This window comes from Rhipicephalus microplus, chromosome 1 (assembly GCF_043290135.1).
Source record: "Rhipicephalus microplus isolate Deutch F79 chromosome 1, USDA_Rmic, whole genome shotgun sequence".
In the NCBI taxonomy this organism is placed as follows: domain Eukaryota; kingdom Metazoa; phylum Arthropoda; class Arachnida; order Ixodida; family Ixodidae; genus Rhipicephalus; species Rhipicephalus microplus.
The window spans coordinates 205,182,841-205,195,491 of NC_134700.1; positions in this window are offsets into that span (position 1 = coordinate 205,182,841).

Consider the following 12,651-nt stretch of genomic DNA (forward strand, 5'->3'; position numbering starts at 1 on the left):
TGCAGTTTGTTCTCATGATGGAGCAGTTTGCGACGCCATGCACGTTCCTATTGCTCTACACATCCAACCGTCAATATCAGCGCTCGCAATTCTGTCCCTCCTCCCCATTTATTTTTTTGTTTTCAGTGGACGGGCAATCAGAGAGAAAAAAAAAGGAAGGAAGGGATCAGGCTGCGCTACCGTGGTATCGCAGAAAAAGAACCAATAATTAAAGAAGTCATGCCAGGGTACTGTGCCAGAATTTTTAACACGCGTACGCTGCCGATTCCTAGTAAACGAATATAAGATAGCTATCCGGAATGCAAGTGTTGCTGTTTGAAGTTAGAAGAAAAAAATAGAGCAAGAATATAGGGTCTCGAAACGCAGATTGCAGTTGCGACATTTTAATATGTGACAAGGGTTAAAAGAGCTATGTAAATCGCTTCACTGAAATGCTGCACCGTGTATACTTATTCACGGGAGACAAATAACACCGCCATGCTGCCCTGGGGCACGGGAGTACACAGGCCTAGGCAGCCTATAGCCAGATTTTTTTTAATGGAGTCACGACTACTTAGCACAGCCCAGAGAGGATTACGATGACACCCAGGTAGACGATACTGAGGTAGAAGACACCCAGGTAGACGATACACCCCTGCAAGACACGTTAAGAGGAATTCGCCAGTGTTTCGTTGATTGATACCTCTTACATGTTAAATAAAGCTAAGTGGTAGTAACGGTTTTTATAATGTGCCAGGAGAGAGAAGACAGCGATGGGCATTAGCAGCATCGCACATTCTTTATGAGCTCTGTCGTGTCACGTTGAATACAAATAAGCAAAATGAAAGCTGCTGCCATCGCCGTGAGACACGTTTTTAGTTCACCCCGGCATATCTCACTGACCTCAATCAAGTACCTGCGAACTTTAAAATAATGGGAAAGTGGCACAACTTAGACTTTGGCCACAAATTAATACCTAAATGCACAAACCGAAATGACAACAACAAAACGTATGATACGAATTTCTTGCAAGTGTTTGGTTCCCCAATGAAAGAACGTCATAGGTTCAAGAGATAGCATTCACAAAGGACCATGGACAGTGCCCAACAATTTCTCACATTATTGCGAGATTTCTGCGAAGTACTCAGACTATGTGTTTCGTGGTGGAATGGGTCTCTCAATTGGAACGAAGGTCGGCAGACCGGCAGGGCAGACGCCCACTTGTAACAACGTTGCCACTAGCCACGATGAAATAAGCGCGCATACGCTACAGTAGAATTCTCGCGCAAATGCGGCTGTAGTCGCGAAGGCACGCACGTCTGGCGTTACAGGAACGAGGAATGCAGTATTCATGGAAACGATTTCTTATCGATTTGCGTTTGCTCCAAGAGGCATGCGGTGGGCGAGTGATCGTACGGCTCGTTGCCGGGGATTCCAGCGATTGTTTGCTTACAGGAGACCAATGTATAACACACACACACACACACACACACACACACACACACACACACACACACACACACACACACACACACACACGCACGCACACACGCGCACACGCACACACACACACACATTTGGACAACGTGCTCGGGAAAGACTTGGAGAATTCTTATGAAACAATTCGCCAGCTCTCCCATCTCTAAATCGCGTGGCAGTGTCATTATAGGCAACAGACGCCTATACGCGCGGTCGTATATATATATGTAAATATTAGCATCAGCTTTCTCTTCATCATAGAGAGAACATTGTTGTGTTCTTGTTACGTTTCGGTTATTTCCTAATTGTACGCAGTACGAGTCACAGTCGGCGAGGGAATGCGCCGAGAGACGTATATTTACATTCAGGCGTCGCTACTGGTGTGCGCTTATCGGCGCGTTTCACCGCCCGTGAACAAAGATCATCAGAGGCGATGGCAGCGAACAAAAGTAACGTTACGAAACTCGAGCTTCGAGCCTTAGCATAAATGAGGCAATCAATCACTGGTCCTATGCAATTTTATTATGACTAAACTTTTGAGAAGAAGGGGGAGACAAAAGCTCATGAGAGTCTAATATGGCGGTCATAGGCGTTTGGAAGAAAAACTGCGGGCGGCAAGCTTGCTGCCGAAGCAAGGAAGCGACATCGAACACGCGAGAACATTAAAAACACCCTGCTACTATACTAGCTTATTTTTCTGCGTGTCAGTCTTTCTCTCGTTTTGTTACTATTTTCAGAACTTCCTAAATTCTGTTCGTTCTTTTATTTATTTTCTTCCCTTTGTTTTGTTGAAAAAAAGTAGTCTCAGTTTGCCCGTCGTTGAAGCAGGGTGCCAAGCTGCCCAACTCCATGAGACATTCCAATTGACCCCTCACTCTCTCTTTTCTTTTTAAGCGCGTCGCACACGTGCTGCCACTACTGGCCGAGCATTGAAGAATGTACGGTCATCCTTTGAAAAAACAGCGTAGTCGGTACTTGCCTGTCTGCTTTCTCAATAAGCCGAAGAACTAATAAAGTTTTTGATTGATTGATATGTGGGGTTTAACGTCCCAAAACCACTGATGATTATGAGAGACGCCGTAGTGGAGGGCTCTGGAAATTTCGACCACCTGGGGTTCTTTAACGTGCACCCAAATCTGAGTACACGGGCCTACAACATTTCCGCCTCCATCGGAAATGCAGCCGCCGCAGCCGGGATTCGAACCCGCGACCTGCGGGTCAGCAGCCGAGTACCTTAGCCACTAGACCACCGCGGCGGGGCTAATAAAGTTTTTTTTTTCAGCGTAGGATGAGCATGTGCCTGACGTGACTTTTCGCTGTTGCTGCTCGTGTATGGCGTGAAAAGAAAGCAAAAAATAACAGTCAGTGCTTCTGCTCTTACCAGTCTTTCAAAACATCTGTTTGTGTTACTCTTTCTGGTTCTTTCGCTTAGACATTGTTCCATAAAGAAAGGTCAGTGACGAGCCTTTGAAAAGAAGGTACCAAAGTTTCTTGCATATTGTTTTATTATTACTGTTTAGTTTTGAGGAGACTAATATAACGAGCATTTTCGCGAGATAGCTTATTCTCGTTGGAGAGAGGTAGCGTCTCTCAGACTGGTGTGCGGACGCACACCTATCGCGCTCCGCTGCTAATGCCGATTCTGACCAGTCAACGGCCTCGAATCTTCCTGAGCTGCACGGACCCTCTTCCGCGAAGTTCACCTGAACATTTCGACACCTAGTTCACCAAGGTGGGCTCGTTTTTCATCATTTTAGAGGCCTTTTCGCTGCACCAGCGAGCTAAGCCTAGGCGAGGTTAGGCCAGCCTCCCCGCCTACGGCGCTCGCACGTCAGCTGCGATATGCCGCAGCAGATTGCCATGGAAGGGGACGACGTCACCCCTGAGGAATTACAAGGAAACGGATGGTTCTCCGTTCTAAAAAGACGGCAAGAATCGCGAGCGAAGTCACACGCAGCCCGCCAGTCTGGAACGCAACGAGGCGCGACAGCAACGCCGAACGCTACTCTACGACGCGTCGCAGCTGCGAGCCGACTGCCGGCGATGCCACGTAGTCACAATCGAGTCATCGTGCGACCGGGAGGCGGCCTCAACGTGCAAGCCTGCAGCCCGCACAGGATTCTCGCCGCACTAACCATGGCAGCTCAGCTAGCGCCGTCGGTAACGGAGGAGGACATTATTTGTCCCAACTCGATGCAAAACATTTTTGTCGTCAGTACGCCCAGCGCTATTAATGCAGCAGCGTACAGCCGAGTAACAGAGATCATCCTCACCGACCAGAGACACCCGGTCACGGCCTACCTCTCACCTGCCGGTATCACGAGCCGAGGCGTGATTCGCGGCGTCGACACTGACTTTGACGACGCAGCACTCAACCGCATGCTAATCCAACCGCGCAACTCAAGCCTACTGGGAGCGCGTCGCATCAAGAACACTGGAACTGTGATTCTGATCTTCAACGGGCTCAAAGTGCCCAACTACGTCTACTGCGGCCAGGTCATCTACCGCTGCACGTTGTATAAGCGCCAAATAGACACCTGCCGTACCTGCGGCCAAGTGGGCCATCGCCAAGACGTGTGCCCCACTCCTTCAACCAAGGTCTGCGACCACTGCGGTCACTTACCAACGGACAATCCACACGTGTGCAACCAGCCAGTGTGTGCCTTATGTGGTGAAGCACACTTCACGGGCGACCGCGAATGCCGACATCGCTACCAGCTGCCTTACCTGGTGCGCCGTCATCGTCAGCGCCGTCGCCGACGAAAGCAAGCCCAGCAGCAAGCACCCACCCCAGCAACCAGCCCGGTTGCTGCCAAGACCACCAAACCGCAAGGACCTCCTCTAGGCCCACGAAATCCTACTCCCACTGACCAGCCTACCTGGGCCGACAAGGTGGCATGCAAAGGTGAGGCCCACGCAGCGCAGCGTCAGGGACACTCGCCACAGCAACCTGACCCAGAACTAGCACAGTTAAAACGCATGTATGCGGAGCAGGCTAAAGAAATCCAATCGCTTAAAGAAGAGCTAGCAAAACAACAGGCCCCCGAATCGCGCGAGGGTAGCATTATCAGCGGCCCCGTCTCGATACGCGGCGCTAAGAAACGGACAGGCCCGACGCTCCAGGCCGAAGAGCAATCCGATTTTGACCGGTTTACAGCCAATATATACGCGATACTAGAGCAGTACCGCGCAGAGACCACGGCCGAGTATAGCGCTTTCAACGCTAAACTAGAGAGCATGCAGAAACAACTTATCGAGTTGGCTACATGGCCAGCACAAATAGACGCGAGGACTAAGGTGTTGGAGGAGGACCTGGCACGCAGTAAGCGTGCTGGGCAAATACCTAGACCCTAAAATGGCGTCGTCACAATCATTCACAATTTGGCAATGGAACGCAAGTACCCTCCGTACGCGGAGAGAAACGTTACAACAATTCATTGGCTCTATGACCCAACGACCGGCCGTCATTCTCCTGCAGGAAACGCGTATCGACCGATTCGCTCTTCGCGGATACAGAGTCGAGGCCGTCTGTGGGAACAAAGCTCGAGGAATAGCCACTTGTGTGGCTAAGCCTTATGCTTACACGACACATGCAGTACGCCCAGACCTCAAAATAGAGCATCAGATGATAGAGATTATCCCCAGCGCTCAGATTAAGCAATCGGTATTTATCCTTAACGTGTATAGTTCACCTTCACACAGCACAGAAACATTCACCACACTACTAACTAAAGCGACGCAGATAGCAGGCAACCATCCCCTCATCATCGCGGGGGACTTCAACGCCCCCCATGTACAATGGGGTTACAATCGCACAACACAGAAAGGACGCCACTTACAAACACACATCACTCAACACAATCTCATGTTACTTAACGACCTCTCTACCCCCACACACATAGGTAACTCAGTGTCACGGGACTCATCCCCTGACCTGACCCTAGTACGCAACGTTTCGAACCCCACATGGGTTAATCTGCAAGCTAACCTCGGTAGCGATCACTTTATCTGTAGCACAACAGTCAATATAGGCAGCCTCGAGCCCAGAGACTTTAAAGTAGTAGACTGGAACTTTTTTAGGCAAATACGCAAACAAGACACCAACCATTACTCTTCACTCTCTGAACTCTTTGCGAGGCTACAGCGGGACGTAAAACAAGCTACCAAAAATATTTCTACAACACGCAACATAGACCACATGGACAGCCACCTCGCACATCTCCTGGAGGCTCACAGAAGTCTTCAAGAAAGATGGAGAATGCATAAACTCAATCGTAGGCTACGAAAAAGAATTGCATTGCTCAACCGACAAATCGAAGAGTACAGTCACACACTAGCACGCAATCAGTGGAATGAGGTGTGTAATTCGCTTGACGCACGCATGAGAAAGGGTCTAAAATGGGACCTTCTCAGACATCTGCTCGGCGACAAGCCCACCAAGTCAGAGCAACGACTAACTCTAGATAGACTGTTACACAAAGCGCGAGGACAGCAACTTACCGACGCGCAGATTTTAGATGCTACAGCAGCCCGGTATCTATGCACAGAACCTACCTCACATGAAGACTATCCACCTTACGCGGGGGCCGCAGACGACCCATTTGAGCATGCTATAACTAGCGCTGAAATACGCGCGGTAATAGCAGAGCTCAATACTAAGTCAGCCCCGGGTCCTGACGGAGTCACCAACAAGCTACTCCGCAATCTGGCTGACCATGACATTGAATCACTAGCCACCCACATGAATGAGGTTTGGGAGCAAGGGAGCGTCCCGCCAGAATGGAGGGCCGCGACCGTCATACTCATTCCCAAGCCGAACAAACCCCTGGAACTCGACTCTCTACGACCCATCTCCCTCACATCCTGTGTGGGTAAGGTCATGGAGCACGTCATTCTCCGTCGAGTCACACAATATTCAGAGCGAAAACACCTCTTCCCATTCAATCAAGTAGGGTTCAGGCCGGCTATGGCCACGCAGGATGTACTTCTCATGCTGCAGGAGACGTTACTTAAAGTAAGGAGCAAAGACCTCCGAGCAATCCTAGCTCTTGACTTAGAAAAAGCTTTTGATACCATAAGCCACGCTCATATACTACACGAGATTCAGGAGGCAGGCTTAGGCCGCCGTTTCTACGAATACGTCCGCTCTTTCCTAAGAGCCAGAACGGCCACACTTAAAGTTGGGGATCTCAAGTCACACACCTACAACCTAGGCCCGCGCGGCACCCCGCAAGGGTCGGTGCTCTCACCGTTTCTTTTCAATTTAGCCCTCAGGCAACTTTCGCAAAAGCTTCGACACATCGAAGGTGTAGAACACGCGCTCTACGCCGACGATATTACTATTTGGCGTACTGGAGGGAGCGATGGACAAATCGAAGCGAGCCTTCAGGAAGCAGTCACTGCAGTACAAACATTTTTAAAGCCCACGGGCCTCAGACTATCGGCATCTAAGTTCGAGTTGCTGCTTCTGCCACCACAGTGCGGCCGCACCAAAGCCGAACCTACCATACACCTCTCCACAATGGATGGCTCGGTTATCCCGATAGTGTCGTCGGTTCGAATTCTGGGCGTTACCCTACAGGAGAATGGCAAAAACGACTTAACCATCACACATCTCACCAAAAAAGCTGAGGCAGTCATGCACCTCGTCCGACGCGTCGCTAATAGACACGCAGGACTCACAGAAGAAAGCTTTCTACGCATCTTTCATGCGTTCTTAATGTGCCACGTTCACTACGTTGCCTGCGCTCACCCGTGGAGCAAAGGCGATGAAACTAAAGTAGACAACCTCATCCGAAAATGCACAAAACGAGTACTTGGTCTACCCATGTCCACAAGCACGCAGCGCCTGCTATCCCTTGGGGTACATAACACGTTCCAAGAAATCATCGAAGCACAAAGAATGTCCCAACTCATGCGCCTGTCTTCGACAGCTGCGGGTCAGGAACTCCTCTCACACATAGGTCTTCCTATCCCTACTCAAGTGAACGAAGCAGAATCATTACCGCAACACCTTCACGCTAAAACCACAGTGCTACCCTTCCCCAGGAACATGCACCCGGTGCACAATCAGGCTCGAAGAAGGGCACGAGCTCAATCCTTACTAAAAGCGGCCAACCTACACGCGACAGACCTGGTTTTCGTAGACGCCGCTAAATACGTGGACAAACCCTACTTTGCAGCTGTAGCGGTCGCCCCAGACGGAAAAGCTCTTAATGCTCTTACCGTAAAAACTCAGAAAGCCTGCGAGGCTGAACAAGTGGCCATTGCCCTTGCTCTAGCACTCCCTCAGCGCGACACAATATTTACCGACTCTAAACCCGCTGCACTGACATACCGCCGCGGTACACTTTGCCAGTCGGCATTAAGAGTTCTAACATCTGTTCAGATAACTGTAGACAAGCATATCCACTGGTTCCCTGGTCATGAAGGTATCAACGTTCAACCAGGGGTCCCCAACGGTAATGAGCTGGCCCATAACCTCGTGCGTGATCTTACGTGCCGCGGGGGGTCGCGGTCCGGCTCACTGGCCGGGGACACCAACACGCACCGGAAGCCGCTCCTATCATATCATGAAATTTGCTCGCACTATAAGTTATTTAGAAAAGAATTCCCCTCACCTCACTCAGCACTAAATAAAGCCCAACAATTAACGCTTCGACTGCTGCAAACGCACAGTTACCCCAGCCCCTATATCTGCAGCAAATACCTACCAGATATAAGGCCAGAATGCCCCAAATGCCGAAATTCAAGGTGCGATTTAAGTCACATGCTGTGGCAGTGTCCCGTGCTAAACGCTAGCTTCGGGTCCCCTGCTACCGAGGACGACTGGTTCAACCACCTCAGGAGCCCCGACAGGACCCTTCAACACCAGGCCGTCCAGAAGGCCCAAAAGGTGGCTGGCGAGCTCCGACTCCCAGTCCCCACATGGGCGGAGCCACCGGGCTGGCCCCCGTAAGGGGTGCCCAGGCCCCTTCAGGACCTTTATTAAAGTTAATTCTCTCTCTCTCTTATTCTCGTTGCCTTGATTTGTTGCAAGTAAAAAAAAGATCCACTCTGGTAAGGCAGGGCCAATCTTTTTCGAGCAATAAACTTACTAGAAAAACAACACGGTAGACACCTGAAGTTGGAAGATCTTGATACAGGGAGAGAGCCAGTAACAATATATTTAGAGCCAAGAAATGAGGCTTGACAAAGGGCCACATTTCAATTGAGAATAAGACTTGACAAGCCAGCGTTACTAGCCTGTCAAGCTTGTCAGACATCGAAGCGTTTATAGCCAACGAAGCGAACTCTCTCTGGCGAGAATTAAAAAGAATCAGTCTTGATGACCGCGATCAACGATGACGTTTAAATTTTTCGTCTAGCGTGCCGAGACAGTCCTTTGTTCCGGATTAAAGGTGATTTAGAAATCTGGACTCGGAATATTGCTCGCCCCGCCGCGGTGGTCTAGTGGCTAAAGTACTCGGCTGCTGACTTGCAGGTGACGGGATAGAATCCCGGCTGCGGCGGCTGCATTTCCGTTGGAGGCGGGAATGTTGTATGCCCGTGTGCTCAAATTTGGGTGCACGTTATAGAACCCCTGGTGGTCGAAATTTTAGGAGCCCTCCACTACGGCGTCTCTCGTAATCATATGTTGGTTTTGGCACGTTAAACCGTACATATCAATCAATCAATCAGAATATTGTTCAAGGTACTATATATATAACAATTTTTTTTCCTTAGGTATACATGGTGCCCCAGCTCTCTTAAGCCAGAGTTTAAAAATATTTTGACACAAGCAACGACGACGCGGTTAAATGCATGTTGCTGACTGTTGCCTGGAGTGAGTTATACTATTCTTTGTGTTCTGAATAATTGCCTAATTAGGTTACATTTAATAACTTACTTTTTAGGCATAAATAATGGGCTGGAAATTCGAATGAAAACAATGTTCATCGCTTTCAAAGCGTCTGATTAGTTAGTATCAAGCGTTATATCTGTCAATCTTAAGTCTTTTCCAACCAGCTGCAAATGCCTACAAATTTCAAAAAATACCACGTGACAAGCTCGCTCGCCCCAGTGCGCACGATGGCTCTAGCGCTCCCCGACGTTCCGCGTATGAACGGCCATAACATTTGCCTAATAGTGCTGTCTAGACAGCGCCGCGACGAACGCTGGTGGTGACTTTGCAATGAACACGTTTCGCTATCAGCCACAGAATCGATAACCGCTGTGTCTGCTTGCCATTGTCATGAACCGGTGCGAAGGAAGCACATCGTTCGTACGCGGAACGCTTGGGAGCACCAGAAGCACAGCACGCGTAGGTGCACCAGTGGGTTTGTCACGTGGTATTTCTTTTTTAAAGACGATAGTCTTTCTTGGTGACCTTCGAAGGAAAAATTTTGGTCTGCCTGTCTGTACGTTTGTCTGTTTGTCCACGCTTAGCGGTACCATAAACGGCATCAAAGAGACCAAACGATACGCCAAACGGCCGACCCCATCCGCAGCGCCCACCAATATTGCTCAATGTTCAGCGTTCACACTAGTGAGATTGTCAAGTAAACAGCAAATATTCCGCATATCTGAGGCACCATAATAACACGTCAATATTATGTGTATTTGTTACTAGAAAAGGCATATATTAGTAATTTTAGGGATCGTAGCCTTCATAACGCTGCGCTGGCCATGCAACGTTTGCACGGAACGACAAGTGTTTCCAACGCTTTGCTATGACGACACGGTAGTGGCACCTACCCGTCACCTTGCGTTTTACACCTTATCACCTAAGAGAGGAGCGCACACGGCGCGCGCCCCGTTTTCCAGGATAACTCCCAGGTAGCGCTCATGTCTCACGTGCGACGTGACTTGATGAGCTCGTTCGCCTCTGCTGTATGCTCGAGGCACTTTAACGCAGCGCCTCCAGAATACCATTCACCAATTTTCTTGTGCAGAACATCTAATAAACGTTTTGTTTACTCTCTCCAGACGCAAGACTATCGCCTTTCGACGACACTTGTGGTGTAACATGCGGATTCGGGGCCATTTTTTGTGTTTAGCGGGCATTTGCACTTAGCAGAAGAACACTAATATTAACCAGATATAAAGTTCGAAACTGCCTAATCAGACGTTTTTCAAACCCACCTACAACTTTCTCCGTGAAACTTTTTACCCATCTTCATTCCTTCAGAAGTTAGTTAAAATGATCTAATTAAACAATTTATCACAGCACAAAAATTAGTCTCATCCACTCCAGACAACGGTCAGCAACTTGCATTTGGTCGCGCCATGATTGCGCGTGTCGGCATGTTTTTACACTCTGGCTAAAGATAGCTGGGGCATCCTTTATATCAGTGACGACTATTACAACATTGTTATTATTACACAACCAAGAAATACTAAAACATTGTTGTTAATATACAATCAACACAATAGTAGACCGTGAGATGGAGAACACCTCTCCACCCAGTACTTTCTACGCACCTTCGATTGTGGGGATGTTCAGAGACAAAAGAGGTCACACTTTCGTTGAAGGAAGTTCTGAAACATTAGCCTGTGCGAAATAAAAGTTCCTAGCGTTGTCAGCAATATATCTTGTAGTGTAGTTCGCTCACTGTTCAGATTAAAGAGCATCTAGTGACGTATGCATGGACAAAGATGGAATGATTCAGCACGATTGTTTTGTGCATTACAACACGTACCAATTCACATTTCATACGGAGGCCACCACAAAATATATCGCGTTGCCTCTCACACTAACAAAATACCGAAGCTTAGAGATGACACCATCGGCCACACAAGGCGCGCGGAAATACAAAAGTCACGTAAGCACTAACAATCACTGTCTGCCCAGCAATTTTTTTCAAGATGAGGAGAGCGGTCTTCTTAGGGAGCTTACGTGGCCGCCTATGGCTGCGTTGTCTAGAGGAAAAGATGTGAGATCGAATAACCTTTTCTTAACCCTCTGCGTTCGCTTCCTGTTTCCAGTATACCTATTTCGGAACGCGACCTCGGACGTCATCGATTCCCTCGAACAGTTCTTTGAAATTGGCGGACAGACAGTGACATTTTTTTTTTTCGTTCTAGAGTGGACATAAATCAGATCGAGCTTTTTTTTAATCTCAATTTATTTTGGTCTTTTAAAGAAAAAGTCTACGTCCGGGTGGTGATTGCGTGGGATCATAGTTCAGAGACAAGGATTTGATTTCAATAAAGGCCGTCGCAATATGTCCCACTTATAGTTCAACTTTCTCCTTTAGAGCGTGCTTTGCCGTAATTAGGGTATAAGCGCAACAAAGCCAGCTTTAAAAACTGCGTGGGTTGATCAAATGCTTTGAGCTGTTATTCTTTTTTCTAACCCCGAGGGGATGTATCGGACATGCGCTGTCTGCCTTTTACTCACAGCGAGTTGACTGTTACAATACAAGAGTGATAGTGTGATCTGCCTTTGTAAGTGAGACTGTCCCGCTCCCATCATTTATATAAATGTGCGCTAATAAATCTGCGCGGGTTCTTGTTCCCGTCAACATGTGGTTGCCCCTCTTCTCCGTCAGACACGCGACACGTTAGACACTGTGCCGCAGAATAGACACCACGACATTAGATGCTTCACATCTAATAAGTCACATGTTGGCCTTTCTCTACACTTACAAGGCAGCACGTTTCACTCCCACCCCCCATATCACTGATTTTTACGGCGCACTGTCAGCAGCAGCATACTTGTGCCATATTTACAATATTGACTTCGTGCTTCTTGAAACGTTGTTGCTACTAAGCTGAGGAGAAATACAACAGATATGAAAAGAAGAACTCAACAATGTCACGAGCACAACTCTTTTTTTTTCTTAAATGAAATGCGAGTTCAAGTTCCTGCGGTTTTTTTTTTTCGTGGTATCACTGTTCAGACCTTTTCTGGCTTGAAAAACTTTTCAGAGATAAGCGTAAAAGTGTAGATGGACAAAAATAAAGAAAGAAACACGAAAAAATAAAGAAATAAATAGAAAAAAGTAAGAAAGAAACAAAGAAAGAGGAACAGAAGGAAAGAAAGAGCAGAAAGAAAAAAAAAGAAAGAAGCAAGGAAAGAAAGAAAGAAAGAAAGAAAGAAAGGAAGAAAAAAAGAAGGAAAGAAAGAAAGAAAGAAAGAAAGAAAGGAAGAAAGAAAGAAAGAAAGAAAGAAAGAAAGAAAGAAAGAAAGAAAGGAAGAAAGAAAGAAAG